Genomic DNA, 9,908 nt, shown 5'->3' with positions numbered 1-9,908 from the left:
GAGTTTTGACAGCATAGTCCCGAGATTTTTGCTTGTTTGTTTTTTCTGTCCCACAGTAGGTGGCTCTTCTGATATGAGACAGAAACTTTGAATTTTCCTTTCAACATGTTTGGATTTAGAGAAGGCCCAACATTACTCAAAACATGAGCTCTTTCTATGTGGCTTGACTGTGCAGATCTCAAGCATAAACTGTAGATGATAATGCCATGCTGAAAGATTTGGCATGCATGGCAGATGATTCTTTTTTATTTTTTATTTATTTATTTTTTTTTTTTGGTTTTTCGAGACAGGGTTTCTCTGTGGCTTTGGAGCCTGTCCTGGAACTAGCTCTGTAGACCAGGCTGGTCTCGAACTCACAGAGATCCGCCTGCCTCTGCCTCCCGAGTGCTGTGATTAAAGGCGTGCGCCACCACCGCCCGGCCATGGCAGATGATTCTATATCATTAGAAAGACAGTAATTACCCCCCCCCCCAGGCATCACGACAGTCCGAGGATGGCTTCCGCAGCCACACCCTCCAAGAGGCTGATCCTCATCTCCCTCATGACAATGGCAGAACTGAACCCACGTGTTCACAATCTCTCTTCCCGAGGCTCTTCCTCATCACAGGCCTACGCACATGCTTAACACGTTTTTCTTCTAGGACATGGGATCTCTGTTTCTCTCAGGCTGGCCTGGGATTGCTAGGTTTTTGTGTCTGTCTCTTGAGAAGCTGGATCGTGGCTGTAGGCTGGCTTGCCGAAATATTTGTAAAAGACCAGTGTCACTATGAGACCTGGGCTGGTCTCACTGATGGTAAATGTCCCACCGTCGTCACCTTCCTGCTTACCTGTGCCTACTCCTGCTGTTGTAGGATCTCCCACACCCAAGAATCTGCGAAGCCTTACCGCAAGTTCCAGAACGCCACAGCGCGATGGAACCCAAAGCATACAGTCCTATCTACTGGAGCCCAAGTTCTTACCTAGGGTTCCTCTCAGGCCTCCAGGTCACCAGACTCTGGGCTCAAGCAGCTATGAACTCTACAGGTAGTCCAAACTTCCCCACACACGCACTTGCAGGGAGCAAAAATCCTTTGCTCTCTCCAGAGAGAGAAGATAGAAAGTCAAGGAAACGCTCAAGGGCGGGAAGCTGCTGAAGATGGAAGGACCAGCTAGGACCCTTCAGGGGAGGAGCAGAAGTATCTCAGGATGCTGAGACGCCAGAATAGGAAGCTTTCGGCTGCTGGATCGGCAGTGTGATTAAAGCATCTGATGGCCCCACGTTCTCAGTGGCCACAGGGACCAATGTGTCTTCCTCGCTGTGTTACATGGACTGCAGCTGAGCTTCTCACATCTTCCCAGATGGGACCCTAACTAACAAAGCAACCACGTCCTGGCAAATAGCAAGAGAGGACTGTACTCCCATAATGTTCCTAGGTTAGGGCTTTGGCATGTCTATGGCTTGTGTCCCACATACTCGCGCTAGGTGTAGCCTGCCTCCCAGCCAGGCAGGGTCAATGGGTAGAAATGGGTAGGGCATCCGTGTGGTGCACCTGGGGAAACTGAAGCCCAGGCTGGGCTTCCTGCTTGCCTGGTGCCTACCCGACCGCAGAACAAACACCGTCACCGTATTCCTCAGTCAACAGTCTTGGTTCTCAGTCCTGGTCCTGAACTCCCTAAGATGCCTTCCGACATCCCTTCTGAAATGTCTTCCAGGACACTAATAGACGGGCGGCGGGCAGGACCCATCCGAGATCTTACTATACAGCTCTCCAATCAGGGACGAAGACTCAACTCCTCACAGCCCCCTGGACCCTGCTGGAGGGGCAGCTCCCAGTGCCCTCAGGAGCACACTTGGGAAACAGCAGCATCTCACCACAGATCGCATGGAGTTTGCCCCTGGAGGTATGAAACTCAAGGCTGATGTTGCCGTGTGGAATGTTTTAAAATAACACAGCCTGCCTATAAATTCTTCAGAGCTGAGACAGGGACACGGCTCCCCCTTTGAGGACATTCAATGACTGTGTAGGGCCATCATTAATTTTGAATATTTTTTCCACTTTCGTTTCTTTTCAATTTTAGCCAAAAATGCAACAAATGTCTTGGAACAGATCTTCCTAAAGCCATTGGTGGATGAATCATGGGGTATCTGGAAAATGTTTTTTTGTCTTTCTAGTGCAATGGTCTTCTTCTTTTTAATAAGAAACAACAAATACTACAGCTCCTGCCTCACAGTAAAAAATGTCTTAGGAAACAAAAGCCTGGGCTTTGGTGTGTCACCGCCACACACCTCAGCACCCGCAGCTCATCCTGAGGCGCCTTGGGAAATCAGACCTTCTCAGGCCACTGGGGTATTTTTTTCACAATGATTTCTTTTATTTGTAACATATGTGGAGTTAAAATAAGCTTTATATGATTTTTTATTTCCACAAACCCTTTACAAAGGCCCTACCTAGTCGAATGGCTCAGAGTATACTGAACTACACTCCAGTCTACTTGTCAGGACTCTCTGACCAGACCGAGGGAGATTTGAAAAACTGGGTCTGGGAAGGCTGCTCCCTTCCCGTCTCCTGGGTAGGTGGCTCTAGGCATCTAAGTGCCAGGTGGAGAAGAGACTGAGGGTCATCCACCCAGTCTCCCTGAGCCTTAGTCCTGCCATCGTGAGACAGTCTGCCTGTCACAGAACAGGCCCTGTGGACAGGATCTGTGCCCGAAGGGAGGGCAGACAGACTTCTGCACAGCTGATCTTTGTGTAACGCATTTCTGGGTTAGGAGTGCTCTGAGGTAGAGAGCCTGACCACAGTGAGCAAGGGGCTGGCAGCCGCTTCCAGCAGGGGGCAGTAAAAGAAAGACGAGAAGAAAGGAGGGAGGGAGAGGGAGGGGAGAGAGGGGAAGAAGGAGGGAGGAGGGGAGGGAGGGAGGAAGGATGGGAGGGAGGGAGGGAGGGAGGAAGGAATGGAGGGAGGGAGGAGGAAGGAAGGGAGGAAGAAGGAAGGGAAGAAGGAAGGAGGAAGAAAGGAGGGTGGGAGGGAGGGAGGCGGGAAAGAGGAGAATGGGAGGGAGGGAGGGAGGGAGGGAGGGAGGGAGGGAGGGAGGGAGGGAGAAAGGAAGGAAGGGATGGAGGGAGGGAGGAGGAAGGAAGGGAGGAAGAAGGAAGGGAAGAAGGAAGGAGGAAGAAAGGAGGGTGGGAGGGAGGGAGGCGGGAAAGAGGAGAATGGGAGGGAGGGAGGAGAGGAAGGAAGATGAAAGAGAGAGAGAGCAGGAGGGAAAGATAGGGGGGTACATCTCAGTTAGTGGAATGCTTGCCTAGAGTATATGAAACCCTGGGTTTAATCCCCAATACCTTATCATTCAGATTGGTGGCAGACGCCTGTAATTCCAGTACTCAGAGAAGCAGGAGGGTCAGAAGTTCAAGGCCGTCCTTGGCTACATAACAAGTTTAAGGCCAGCCTGGGCTACACAAAATCCTCTTCAGAGAGAGAAGTAGGGTAGCTCTAGGCCCGCCTCTTGGTCAGGGAGAGATAACACAATTCTTCTGTTCCTTCAAGTAATTTGGGTCTTCCATCTTCTTCCCAAATCTCCTGAGGGTTGAACCCCAGTGGCTCCTAACATGAAGGTTTCTGGCCCCTTCAGTGACTGTCGGGGTTACAGTGTTGAGCCCAGGTAGGGTACACAAATACTGCTTCTACTGAAGAACTTGGAACATTTAGGGGACAGATGAAATCAGAACCTCTGCGGCTGGAAGATCTTGTCTCTTTCCTTGCTTTGATGTCTCCATGTTCCCATACTATTGGCTTGCGGCACCACTGGCCTCTGGGTCTCTGGGGCATCTCCCTTTGGGGCAAAACCATTTGGTAAGTCTCAATATTCAGTCAGCTACCATCATGTGGACACGTCCCAAGGAATATCCAGGTATACATTTTTGTTTTTGTTCTTTCAAGACAGGGTTTCTCTGTAGCTTTGAAGCCTGTCCTGGAAGAAGCTTTTGTAGACCAGACTGGTCTCAAACTCACAGAGATCCACCTGCCTCTGCCTCCCAAGTGCTGGGATTAAAGGCGTGTGCCACCACCGCCTGGCCCATGTATACTTTATACAGCTAAAAACTAGCATAGAGAAATGAATGTCTGCCACTGACAGTTTTGGGCTATTCGTCCCAGCAGAGATGTTGACTAACACATCGGCAAAGATCTCTTCCAGAAATAAGTGTATCTGAACATCATGCATGTGTGTGTGCACGCACAAACACACACACAGAGAGAGAGAGAGACACAGAGAGAGAGAGAAAGACAGAGAGAGAGAGAGAGCACGTTTGGATCAAATGCATAATTTTACATGTGATTTTTGTTATCGTTTCAGGACAACAATGTTTGCTGCTTTTATTGGTAGCATACATTAAAAGCAAAATGAAGTCTATTTCAGAGCTGGAGAGATGCTCAGCAGTTAAAGCACCGTCTGCTCTTCCAGAGGACCTGAGTTTGACTCCCAGCACCCACAGGACAGCTCACAGTCACCTGTGACTCAGGTACCAAGAGGTGCAGCACTCTGCACCCTCCTCTGCCTTCACAGTCACTACAAACAGGTGGCAGATGGTATGGATGTCGGGAAAACACCCATATATGCAAAATGAAGGAAGTCAATATCATATGTCTTTCAGACGTGTTATTCAGTTGACAAGCATCTCCCTCTGCCTCGGGAGTTTCTTCTGTGAGGCTCTGCTTTCTCTCCCAGCTCCGCACATCCAATCCTGCTTCTAGGGCAAGTCCAAAGGATGGGGGGGGGGGGAATTCAGCCAGACCTTCTCCTCTCGGGGGCCAACTAGAGAAACTTCTAGGGTTTCCTTGTTCTGGGACCCGTGCCTGGTGTTCCCACACACCACACCTCATGCCCCAGTGAGGAGAGACTTCCCCTTTGCTCTGTCCATCCGCTCCCGCCTCGGTGCCAAACAGTAAGCTGTTGTTTTGTGCAGAAAATAGCAGTTTAGTGAGCATCCCCACCAGTGGCCTGAATTTCATCCCATCCGACACACTCCAGGGAATGGGGTACCATCATGCCAGGTGACCCCAAGCACCCACACCCCAAGCCACAGCTTTCCTTCTGGCTGCTGCCAGGGTGTGCCTCTGCTTGACATTGGACTTCCAGGCCAGAACTCTGGGCTATGTGACCAGTTACCTTTTCTGTGCTCGAGGGGAGTGTGACCGTAAGCCAGTGGACATTTTGTGTATTAAGTAGGTGTCACAACAGATGGAGACACATTCTGCAGTATTGCCACTGTTTCGACATCTGCTTTGTTGGGGAGGCAGTAGGCTCCTGGAGCAAGCCCGGGCGTCCCCTCTATGCCCACAGCTGCGGGCCCTTTGTTTTGGCAGTGACGAGGGGGCTGCAAAGAGCGAGCGGTGTGCACTCTTGAGCTCGGTGCATGTTTTCCCAGCAGGGCCGTAAGCAAACACTGGCTACCTGTGGTGTTTCTGGAAGTCAGTGAAGCACACCGGCCAACATGTGGATCACATTACCTCTACCTTGAGATGGCTTCCCAGCGCACGCTAGCTGGGCATATGCAGTGGGGGCAAATCCCACAGAAATGGCAACTTAGGCTAGTGTGTGATGAGGCGGTGAAGCACCAGACATTCTAGATCCTTCCTGCTACTGTGTCTCTAAGTGAGCATTGTCCCACAAGATGCGTGCATGCAAGTTTCCCTGCGATCTGGTAGCCCATGTCCTTTATGTACCATCTTCCATGATGCTCACCAGTAAGGACCACGAGGATGGTTTCTATCTGGCTTCTGCTGGTTTAGCTGTAGAAGAGTTACTTCCACATGTGTGTGTCTGTGCCCTCTACTTATCTGAGGTCATTAAAGCAGTTGAATGGAGAGAACTAAGATTGCTTGGCATTGGGGCCAAAGTCATAAAACGTGGGGCTAATTACGTCACTCCAGGAGCCCAAGGCAGGTTCCGAGGGAAAGCTGTGTTTTCAGACTCATGCTAGAGGGAAATCGCTAAACTCTATCTTTCTAATAAGGAACATTAGGTACCCAGTGGCTATTGGGAAGTTCAGAAACAAATCCACAGCTGAGTCTCCTTGAACTTCCGGGAGGATGGCTTTGTGAGACCTGGTCTGTGTTGTTGTGGCGCTAACAGTGTCATATACATTCGGTGGGTTTGCAGGAGCTCGCTGAGCCTTTGGGCTGTGATAACACAAGAAGAAGTTGTACCAGGTACCACTTTTTCCATAAGCAGACTTTGTTCTGCACACCTACATTGACCCCAGCATCTTCAGGTCTAGGTCTAGAGATGCCCCCAAGATACCAGAGAGTGGCCCCTAATACACCTCAAATGACAAAGTCTTCAAGGTGTGTGCAAGTCCTGGCATCTCAGGGAAGGAGAGGCTCTGCCAGCTTAAGCAAAAGGGACTTTGAATCTGCATCTGATCAGCCATCGTCTCTGGAAAGTCCCTGTGCACCTGAAGAGATGATACCAGTGTCACTGTGCAATCCTAAGAGATGATCCCAGTGTCCCCATGCAATCCTAAGAGATGGCGCCAGAGGCTGCAATACTTCCTATAGGAAATATTCTCTGTGAGAAAGTGTTCTTGCCCTCTCCTTCCCCCAGAATATTAATTTCAAATTTTCTTAACAGACTACCAGCATTTGAAGAGACCAACAGATGCGAGAAAGTGTGCTTAGCATGGTGAAGGATGGGTTTAATCTCTGGAAGGGGACATGAAGAGAAAGGAAGGAAATAAAAATTATTTTTAGAAGATAAATAGCTCACTGAAACATACGTCTTTCTGAAGATGCTTAAAATACTATGACTTTCTGACCATCTACGGTGGCATAAGCCTTTAATTCCAGCACTCGGGAGGCAGAGGCAGGGGGATGTCTGTGAGTTCAAGGCCAGCCTGGTCTACAGAGTGAGTTCCAGGACAGTGAGAGCTATAGAATAAGGCTGTCTCAAACTTAATAATAATAATGATGATAATAATAACACAATATTGTTGTTGTTATTAGAGTCCACTTTCAACCACACAGAAACTAGAAAGAGTTAAAAATTTCCCCAAAGACGGGAGGGCTGTGGCTATGAGCCGTCCTTGGTCCACTGCCATCCTGCAGGATTGAATCCCAGCTCTGCCCTGTAGCTCTGTGACCATAGCCACCATCTCTCCGCTGTCTCTCCTTTGACCCTGGAGTTCAATATCTCTTCTTTTGGGAACCAGTCCTCCTGAGTTTGCCAGCTCCCTCCATTATTGTGGGAATATATCCTATAATACCCACCAGGGGGCGCATGACTCCCTGCCAGTGGTGGCCCTGTGTGGGAACAGACCCTGGGGTGAATGTAGAATTGTACCATCCCCAGTGCCAACCTGTTCTGTCTTTCACCTACCCCTCCGTACAGCTGCTGGAAGTGTGTACTGCCAACATCAATGGTCCAGGGCCAACTGTCTGAGGAACCTGGGCAGAACATTCCTTATGGCTGCAGCTAAAGACGACTCTGGAAGATGGAAGATGGCTGGTGTGTGTGCATGTGTGTGTGTGTGTGTGTGTGTGTGTGTGTGAGAGAGAGAGAGAGAGAGAGAGAGAGAGAGAGAGAGAGAGAGAGAGAGAGAGAGAGATTTCTGACCCTGGCCATACATCTGTTGTCAGAGGGACCAGAGGGACCACTATCTGACCTGGGAGGTGCTCAGGGACTCTGGGGGCAGGAGTGGGTAGAAGGTTGTGCCCGCACTGGTATCTAAGAATATCCTCTGGTGCCTGCACTGGTATCTAAGAATGTCCTCCGAACATCAGACCTGCAGTCAACAACAGACGACGTCACTGTCACTGCCAGGATCCCAACAGCAAATACGGGGTCTCTGGTGCCTCCGCACATGGGTCTGAGCAAGGACCATGCTTGGCCATTCACATGCTGAGCTGTGATGTGACCCAGTCAAGTGTCTCTGCCTGGGCTCTTTGAGGTGCTGTGTCAGGGCTTCTGAAGGTGACTTCCCAACCCTTGCCTGGCCGGCATGCTTGCTGTGAGCCCTGTGTCCCTCAAGCAGAAATGCTGAGGTCTGAGTCCCCAGTGGGGAAATGACCACATTTGGGAAAAATGGCTATGACATTTTTAGGATGAGGTCATACTCAAGTGGGATGGCACCTAAGCCGGTGTGACTGATGCCTTTATTAGGAAAGGAGGACCAGGGATGCAGATAGCAGGGCCTGGTGATAAGACAGGAGGCAACAGGCAGAAGACGGGGCCCACAGAAGGGCCAGACACTGATGGGCAAGGCAGGCTGCTCCCCTGGGCTCCAGGTGACGCCTGTGTCCAGAGCCGTCACCAGTGCAATCCAGCACAGGGTGATTTGTTACAGAGGGGGAGTAAAATGGGAACCAGAACGTTTGCCTTCAGCATGAAGGGACACCGTGTGTCACCGTTTAGGGGGAAATCAGTAAGCATTTGCTTCCCCCTTTCAGCCAGCATCGCTTAGCCCTTGGGAGCACAAAAGGAGGCAATGGCTGGAGACCGTCTCAGCAGGGGGACTGTTCACCTGCCAGGACGAGGATTTGACTTGGATCCCTAACACCCAACTAAAAAGTGGCCTTTGTGCCTGCAATGCACTGGGGGGGGGGAGGCAGGTGGATCCCTGGGGCCCAGCCAGCATATCCAGATCTGTAAGTTTAGGCCCTGGTGAGAGACGCAAACAAAACAAAACAAAAACAAACAAACAAAAACCTAAAAAACCTACATGCACAGGCACACATGACGCCTGCACACACAAACATGAGCACACACAGGCACACACACAGAGATGACTGAACATAGGGAGCTTTGTAAATTATTTCAAACGTGGTCTGTGCCCTGCTGAGGACATAGAGCCAGGTTCCAGCTCTTAGGACAGACTATAACCTCCTTCAGGTTCAGCTAGGTCCCCTTACAAAGGGGCCGGAGACAACGGGTCAGTATGGTGATGGACAGTTGTCCATAGACACCCTCTCCAGTGACCTGTGTGCCCATGCAGTACAGTAAGGCTCAAAGGCCACATTGTCTGTGCTGTGGATGGCAGTATCCCCCTCTGGTTCCATAGCCTGGAGCCCTAACCCTGGGACCTCACGTGGGAGTAATGTTGTTACAGACGTAATCAGCACATGAGCTCAAGGGGCGTGAAATGAGATTTAATCTAAAATGTCAATTAAATGGCAGTATCCTTACAAAAGGGGAGATCTGGTCATGGACACATGGAAGGAAACCCACGAGAAGATGCAGCTAGAAGGTGGCCATCTGCAGGACTAGGAGAGACCAACCCTGAAGCCGCTTCAGTTCACACTGCTGCCTCCCGGGTGCAGCAGACGGCACATCTCTGTGCTCTAAGGCCTAAGTGTGCATTGTTGTGCTGAGCAGAGCTGGAGCTCACTATGCCAGGTGGGCAAAATGGTCATAGGAACAGCCTGTGTGCCAAATGGCTATGGGTGCTGGGGACTCTGGTTATTCAGAAAGGGCACTGCTGAAACCCAGCCCTGAAGAGAATCTGGTGTAGGAAGAACTGGTGTAGGTAGAAGGACTTTCTTCTTTCTCTTCTTCTCTTCCTCCTCCTCCCCCCCCCCCCCATTTTTCAAGACAGAGTTTCTCTGTGTAGCTTTGGCTATCCTGGAACTAGCTCTGTAGACCAGACTGTCTACAAACCTACAGAGATCAGCCTGACTCTGCCTCCCTAGTACTGGGATTAAAGGTGGGAGCCACCACATTCCAACTCAGAAGGACTTTCTTGATGGCATCTTGCTGATGGTGGTCCAAGGGGGTTAGGGGGTGACAGCAGCATGGGATGGATACCACCAGGAGGATGTGGTTGTGTTCACTCTTGGCTTGTTCACCTCTGCCACAGACCTTTCCTTGAATGGCACAGGGCCAACCAACATCACTCCACACCTCTCTGCTCTCAGCACAACTCTCCCTTACACAGT

The sequence above is a fragment of the Chionomys nivalis genome, chromosome 3 (genome assembly GCF_950005125.1).
Source record: "Chionomys nivalis chromosome 3, mChiNiv1.1, whole genome shotgun sequence".
In the NCBI taxonomy this organism is placed as follows: Eukaryota; Metazoa; Chordata; class Mammalia; order Rodentia; family Cricetidae; genus Chionomys; species Chionomys nivalis.
The sequence above is the reverse complement of the archived record's forward strand: the minus strand, read 5'-3'. Positions refer to the sequence as shown.